General features: G+C 45.9%; 1 pseudogene; it reads right to left on the bottom strand.

Annotated features, from left to right (window-relative positions):
* Positions 1-2,447: 2,447 nt before the first annotated feature.
* On the bottom strand, positions 2,448-3,703 carry LOC114704607 (annotated as a pseudogene).
* Between the last annotated feature and the right edge of the window lie 4,038 nt (positions 3,704-7,741).

Genomic DNA, 7,741 nt, shown 5'->3' with positions numbered 1-7,741 from the left:
CCAAAGCCTCTGCAGTCAAGAGTGTTCCTGGAAGTGGAACAAATATCTGGGAGAACTGGTCAAAAATAAGGGATATTATGTCTACGATCAGCGTGTGCTCTGTGGCTTTGCAGTCTTCCAGTTAACTAATTTGGGTGCTGTCATACTGCTTCCTTGAAATGTTAGTTCTTTTCAACAAGCCCTAACTTCCACTGTGGACTTTTCACTGGACTCTCCAAGTTGTCACATACTCTGTTGAATAAAGAGAAGGACCCAATTTCAGAAGAGCAGCCATTTGGTATATAAACAATCCTGGAGCCAGGGAGGGAAAAAGGCCTTGACCTGAGACTGTTTCCCAGGCCAGTACTGAGGAAAGGGTGGGAGCCCAAGCTCCTGACTCTTCCTCAGGACACTTTCCCATCTGAAAGCCAAGCTAAAAAACTACTCTATTCCATTCCAGGGTGCACGTATTACTTCTGATATACAAAAGCCATCCTACCTACATCCTTCCAGTCTTCATCCTTCCCATTTCTAGCCTTGCCATATTTTTGCCTACTTACTTTGGAGTCCCAGTTTCTCTGTTAATTTTAATGTGTGGTTTTCTTGCTACTACAGTGTTGCATGAATCCTAATTGGTCTTAGTAAAAACCCAGAGCCAGATATCAGGGTGAATGTTGAAAAATCAGAGAAGCAGAGCAAGCCACAGCCACCACCTCTTACCTCACCAACTCCTCAGCGTGCAAGAGCGAGCCGAGTTCCTGTCCCCTCCCACCTTATAGTCCTTTCTTTGCCCAGCCATATCACTTCCTGTTTCAACCTTCCTAGTGCTGGGATTAAAGGCATGAGATCCCAAGTGCTGGAATTAAAGGTGTGTGCCACTACTGCCTGGCTGTTTCTCTTTTAGACTGGATTAATCTCATGTAGCCCAGTGTGGCCTTGAACTCACAGAAATCCAGACAGATCTCTGCCTCTGCCTCCCAAGTGCTAGGATTAAAGGTGTGTGCCACCACTGCCTGACCTCTGTGTTTAACTCTGTGGCAGGCTCTGCCCTCTGATATTCAGACAAGCTTCATTTCCTAGATTACAAACATATCACCACACTACAGCCTGTGGTTTGTATCTGTTCAAAATCTCATAACCTCTAAGGATTTTTAAACAATATATTTTTTAAAAAAACATACAAGACTTGCTTTTATTCTTCATAGTAACAGTTTAACTTACAGGCAAGGAATGACCATAAGAGAGCTGGACTCAGTGATGTTTACATTTTATTTACATCGGTAGCACTAAAATACATTATGCCTTGTGGGTCACATTTCCACAACACACATTAATACCAATCCACACTCCACGTAACTGCCCACACCACCTCCCATCAAAACCAAGCAAACACTTCATGGTTGTGCCCTCAAACCTAACGTGACCCTGTCCCAGGCTCCTAGCTACAATGCTGGACCCAACTGCTGGCATCTCAAGTCCACCAACACTTTTTATAATGCCCTCCCTTCTAAGGAGACAAAGTTCGAGTAACAGATGCCCGTGGCCAAGAGGAAGGAACACATCCCCAAGAGGCACGTGCAGCCCAGAAGTGAGGCGGCATCAGAACTACTTGGTGCTCAGTGCAAAGGGCAGGTTAGGTGGCCGCATGCCATGGATTTGACAGGATGGTGCTTGTGAAGGGGCCAGTACTTGCAACAGGACGAACTAAGGTCAAGCTTCTTGCTTGATAGCTGATTATTCTGCATATACCTGTGTGTGTCCCGTGCTGGTGTAAGTAGCCAGTGGCATGGACCTATGAAAGCTAGAAATGGTGTTGATAGGCAAAACCTTTTGACTGAAGGACAAATATTTCTCCAAGAAGAAAAGATGAGATTTCCCCCCAAAAAATCAACTATATTTGGTGTCAATTCTGACATCTGGAGAAGATTAAGAATTGAACAATAAATATAAGGAAAGACTCTACATCTGAAGTGGCTCATGATGGCCTCTTGTTGCCAGAGAGCTGAATTCAAAGCACCCTAACAGCCATGGCTCAAGGCGCACCTTACATTACCTGTAAGTTCCGCTGTACTAAAACTGCACACTGGACCACCGCCAGGAGACAGTCTGTCATGAACACATACCTAGCTCCCTACTGAACCCTACTGGACTCCTACAGCTACAAATACTTCAGTGCTTGGAGCAGGGATTGGACTGCTAAAAAGAACAAGGCAGATCCTTACAACAAGAGGAAAAGGCTACAGATTTTAGTGTTGGGTAAAAGCAAAGTTACAAAGCTGAGGCTGTGTCACCAGCTTATACTATACAGGCCACCCGGCATTGTCACCTCCATCTCCAACAGCCCTGATCCTACCTACAGATCCGATCCGTGGGCACACATCCATAAACCTGCTAAGCGAAGTGGCCCAGGGCCGTGTGCATGTGCACCACACAGGAGAACAGCTGTTGCGGCTGCCGCCAAGTCCAGCCTAGTGGTTCCCTTTGGTCGACTTCGTCTTCGAGTCCTCTTTCTGCTTCTGCTTCTTCCTCTTGCCACCTTTCTTGAGCCCTGCTGAGGTCATGGGCCAGAAACCTGCTGCCTGTCCTGCTCTTCATCTTCCCAGTTGCTTTGGACACAAGTTTGACCGTCCAGACAGGCTTAGGTGGCTTCTGTGGGCGGGTGCTGACAGAAGGGGCTGGAGTCTGGGCTGGAGCTGGGGCCTGGGCCGGGCCGGGTAGGGCGCCCGAACTGATGCTGGGCCGGGCCAGAGGCCAGAACTGCTGTGTGTTGGCCTCTCCGCTGGCATTCTTCGGCAAGGACGTGCTCATCAGGCACACCATTTATTGTCAAGGACTTTAACTGTCCGTCGTCTTCAACTTCAACTCTTTCTCGACCATTCTCCACAATTCTTTGTAGTAATTTTTTTTGCCATTAACTATCTTAGTAGAAGTTGATATTGATTTGAAGTTGCCCATTCCGCTACCGCCAAATGATGCTGAAGAGAAGGAAGTGATACCCCTATGCCCTAGTGAGCCGAATGGAGTGAATCCTGTATCAAAAGCAGGAAATCCAGTTGGGCAGTAATGGCGCACGCCTTTAATCCCAGCACTCGGGAGGCAGAGGCAGGTGGATCTCTGTGAGTTCGAGGCCAGCCTGGTCTCCAAAGCAAGTTCTAGGAAAGGCACAAAGCTACACAGAGAAACCCTGTCTTGAAGAAACAAACAACAACAACAAAAAAGCAGAAAATCCACCCCCCAAAGGAGGAAATCCACGGAATGCAGAGAAAAACGAGACTGCACCCCAGTTTCTGCTTCCTCGGGGACCCCTTGGGTTCCCAAAAAAGTCATCAAATGGGTCTTCGAAGAGGTCAAATGAAAACGGGTCCCTTCCACACAAAAAATTCCCTTAAGACATCATCTGGATTCTGGAATGTGAAGCCAAACTCAAACGGACTTTCAAAATGGCTTCCACCTCCTTCTCCTCTTCCTCCTCCGCCACCATTTAATCCTTCTTTGCCGTATTTGTCATAGATATCCCGCTTTTTTGCATCCGATAACACCTCATATGCCCCAGCTACTTGTTTGAATTTCCGCTCTGCTGTTTCTTTATTTTCAGGATTCTAGTCCGGATGCCATTTAAAGTGCCTGTTCCGATATGCCTTTTTAATGTCCTCGGGTGAGGCATGTCTCTGCACGCCCAGAACTTCATAGTAATCCACCATGTTTTAGCAGATTGTTGGAACAAATCCGAGGGGGGGGGGGCGGCAGCCGGTCTCCTCGCGGCTCTGGCACAACTGCGCTGGTGGCGGTGGCGGCTTTAAACAATATTTTTATTGATTCTTCGAGAATTTCATACAATGTATTTTGATAATATTTACCTTCCTCCAATTCTCCCATAAGCAGCCTCTCCACACTTTATTTCTACCCTCCTTTGAGATTACTTCCTTTTCTGTTTTTGTTTCCCCATCAAGCCTTGTTTGTTGCCAGCTAGTCTTGGGATTGAGGACTGATCTTGTGTGTGGTCAGCCTACCAGGGCTCTCTCTCTTCTAACAGCCATCAAACACTGAGACCCCCCAGCTAAGGGTGGGATCCCTGCCCACCTTCCCCACTGTGTGCTGGGATTTTGTCTGGCTGGAGCTTGCTCAGGTCTTATGTATGCTGTCATAATCATTGTGAGTTCCTATGTTCAGCTTCCCTGTTGTGTCTGAGAAAAACTTTTCTTGATTTTATTTACCACCGGTGACACTTAGAATCTTTCTGTTCCCCCTTTTGAAAAGATCTCTGATCCTTGTGGAAAGGGGAATGATATGTATGTCCCATTTAGGGCTGAGCACTCCATGGTCCCTTATTCTCAGCACATGACCAGTTGAAGGTCTCTGTGTTAATTGCAATCTACTGCACTGAAAAGCTTCTCTGATGGGGGTAAGAGGTGTTTTCATCTATGGGTATATCAACAAATCATTAGGAGTCATGTTAATACTATGTCCATTTAACAGAATTATAATATTGGGTTTGCTCCCAGAGTAGCAGTTCTTAACCTGTGGGTTACAACCCTGTGTGGGGTCAAATGGCTCTTTCACAGGGGTTGCCTAAGACTATCAGAAAACACATATATTTACATTATGGTTCTTCATTCATAACAGTAGCAAAATCAGTTATAATAAAGTAGCAACAAAAATAATTTTATGGTTGGGAGTCACCACAACTTGAGGAATTGAATTAAAGGGTCACAGCATTAGGAAAGTTGAGAACCACTGCCCTAGAACTTATGACTTTTCAAGCCACAGGTTCTTGGTCCCTTTAATGTGGGCTCTAATGTGGACTCGCACTGGGGAGTTATCTCGTCAGCGGTTATGGAACTTTTGAGAGGTGGTTAGATCATAACAACAGAGAGCACCCCAGTTTTCCTTTGCTCCTATATTTGAGAATCATAAGAACTGTCACCCATGAAACGGAAGGTCCTTACCAGCCACTGAATCATACTCACCTTGATCTCCTACTTGACAGCCTCCAGAATTGGCAAAACTCAATGTCTGTGGTATGAGGTTCCCCCATCCACGATGCATGAACAGAATAAGGCACTCACCTAATTCAGAGACCAAAGTGCAGTGTTGAAACTGAACCATAAAATGGTAACTCCCCTACTCCTAAAAACCACTTCAGCTATTTTTTAGGGGATAGGCACAGAATACCAGGACTTGACCTAAAATGATGACCTCAATAGTCTTGTGAAACCAAAGTCTTTGATGAGTAGACTGAAACCATAATAGGGGCTTTGGGGATCTGTAATAGAAATAAGAGTGTGAACAATTATGAAACAGATCAGAATCATCCTTAAGTGCCACCTAGATACAGTCAACAGCTTAACTGGCCACTTCAGTTCCCTTGCTACCGACCAAATGTGAGCAATTTGAACATGCCTGTCTGTCAGTTAGTCTTCATTGAAGTGGATTCTCCCTGTCCATTTTTATCTCTATCACAGGGTCTAGGGTATCCCAGGCTGATCTGAACCTTGATATGTACCTAAGGATGACCTTAATTGATCTTTCTGCTCTCATCTCCCAAGTGAAGGAATTACAGGCTTGTAACACCATGCCAAGTTTATGCAGTGCTAGACACATAACCTAGGGCTTCATCCTTGTTAAACAAACACACTCCCAACTGAGCTATAACAGCCTTAGTCCAAAGCTCTTCCCTTCTGCGACCAGGTGCTATGGTGTTGGTTTCTATACAGTTGGGGAGTGAACTTTCTCTGGGTGTGGGATAATCAGTGAAATGGTCTTCAGAACCCTCAGACATTACCATTAGGGGTGGGGGCAAAGCTGCTGTGTTTCCACACAAAGGAGATTAATCTATTCTGTTAGAGGGTAAATCAAATTAAGAGTGGACTTAGAAAGTTTTTTTTTTTTTTCTTGTGGGAAGGAAACATGGAGAATCTGTTTCCAGTGCCTCCTTGACCTCAACTCAGTGTAATACCCAAGGGCAGGCAAGCCATTTAGTTTTTACCTTCCAGGTGCCTTGTGGATCTTACTTTCTGTTACCTCCCACTTTAAAAAAAGCCAGGCGGTGGTGGCATACACCTTTAATCCCAGCACTCGAGAGGCAGAGGCAGGCGGATCTCTGTGAGTTCGAGGCCAACCTGATCTCCAAAAAGCGAGTTTCAGGAAAGGTACAAAGCTACAGAGAAACCTTGTCTCGAAAAACCAAAAAAAAAAAAAATTTCCATCTCTGTTACACATGAGCTGGTTATCCTGTTTGTATAGATACAGAAGTTGGGGTGACCAGGGGCACACCTAGCTAGGCAGAAGGGTAAAGCTTGCCAAGGAGCAATGGTTCACAATATCATGGCTGAGCCAAGTATTCAAACTAACACACTGCAGCAATCAGAAGTGGCAGTGCTTACATGTCAGGAGTAAATTTTGTCAAAAGTATTTGGACTGGATTGTGTTGTCCTCCCCCAAGATGGTCTTGTACTAGCACCCTAGGAGCTACAAATGGAAACCCACTTGCAAACAGGGTCTTTGCAGATGATCAAGTGAGGATGAGGCCATTTGGAGGAGGCTTCACTCCACTAGAACTGCTGTCCTAATAAAAAGGGTAATTGAGGTACACCAAGTGAGGGGAGTGAGAGAGTGTAAGGGGAGAGAAAGAGGGAGGGAGGGAGGGAGGGAGAGAGGCAGTCAGGGTGAGCAATGAGTGAGGGGGTGAGAGGGAAAGAGTGCAAGTGAGCAATCAAGCACTAGAGAGGGGAGGCAGACAGGGAATGTAAGTGAACAAGTGAGCACAAGACAGGGACAGGGAGGGAGGGGGATGAAGGAGTGGAGCGAGGGGCAAAGGGGGAGAGGGGGAGAGAGAGAGAGAGAGAGAGAGAGAGAGAGAGAGAGAGAGAGAGAGAGAGAGAGAGAGACACGAAGACAGGTGTTACCCTTCCTCAAGCCAAGGAATAGCCAGAAGCTAAAAGCCAAATAAGGATCAAATCTTTTGCTAGAGGGAACAAAACTCTTAGCTTTGTGTTTTTGGCGTTCAGAACTGAGGATAAAATTCTGTTGTTTAAGCTGCTCCATCTGTAGCCTTAGTTATAGCTACCTGGCAAGCTAAGATGGTGAGCAAAGGTCATGTATCAGAGACAACTCAGAGCAAGAGCAAACATCTCACCTGCTCAAGGGAGTGGCCATCATCAATTCACACAGAAGCAGCACAGAGTACAAGGACTTTCTGAATCAGTGTGGAGCACTGCCTTCACCCCAGCACAGAGTACAAGGGCTTTCTGAGTCAGTGTGGAGCACTGCCTTCACCCCAGCACAGAGTACAAGGGCTTTCTGAGTCAGTGTGGAGCACTGCCTTCACCCCAGCACAGAGTACAAGGGCTTTCTGAGTCAGTGTGGAGCACTGTCTTCATTCCACTGCAACCCTGGCTCACCGTGATCACCTACAAGTCACAGGAGATGAACTTTCCAAGGAAAAGTTTTTGTTATTCAAATAGAACTCAGTAAAATTCAGAACTGAGAACAAGAGGGGCTTTGGGGAAGGAAGGAATGGTGATTAAGTAAAATGGGAAATGGATATTTCCACTTAACCTTGGCTTTCACATCTCCTACTTGTGAACTTCGGTCCATGACCATGGGAATATGCAACAATTAGAAACAGTTGCAAAGTTGGTAGTAGGTGGAAGCCCCAAAAATGCCAGGGAAAAATGAGGTCCACATGGTGCCTGGACCAATAGCATCAGTCTGTTGGAAGGATGTTACCAAGGTAAATTTTCAGCTGTCCCATGTCTACAAG

This window comes from Peromyscus leucopus, chromosome X, assembly GCF_004664715.2.
Source record: "Peromyscus leucopus breed LL Stock chromosome X, UCI_PerLeu_2.1, whole genome shotgun sequence".
NCBI lineage: Eukaryota > Metazoa > Chordata > Mammalia > Rodentia > Cricetidae > Peromyscus > Peromyscus leucopus.
The sequence above is the reverse complement of the archived record's forward strand: the minus strand, read 5'-3'. Positions and strand labels throughout refer to the sequence as shown.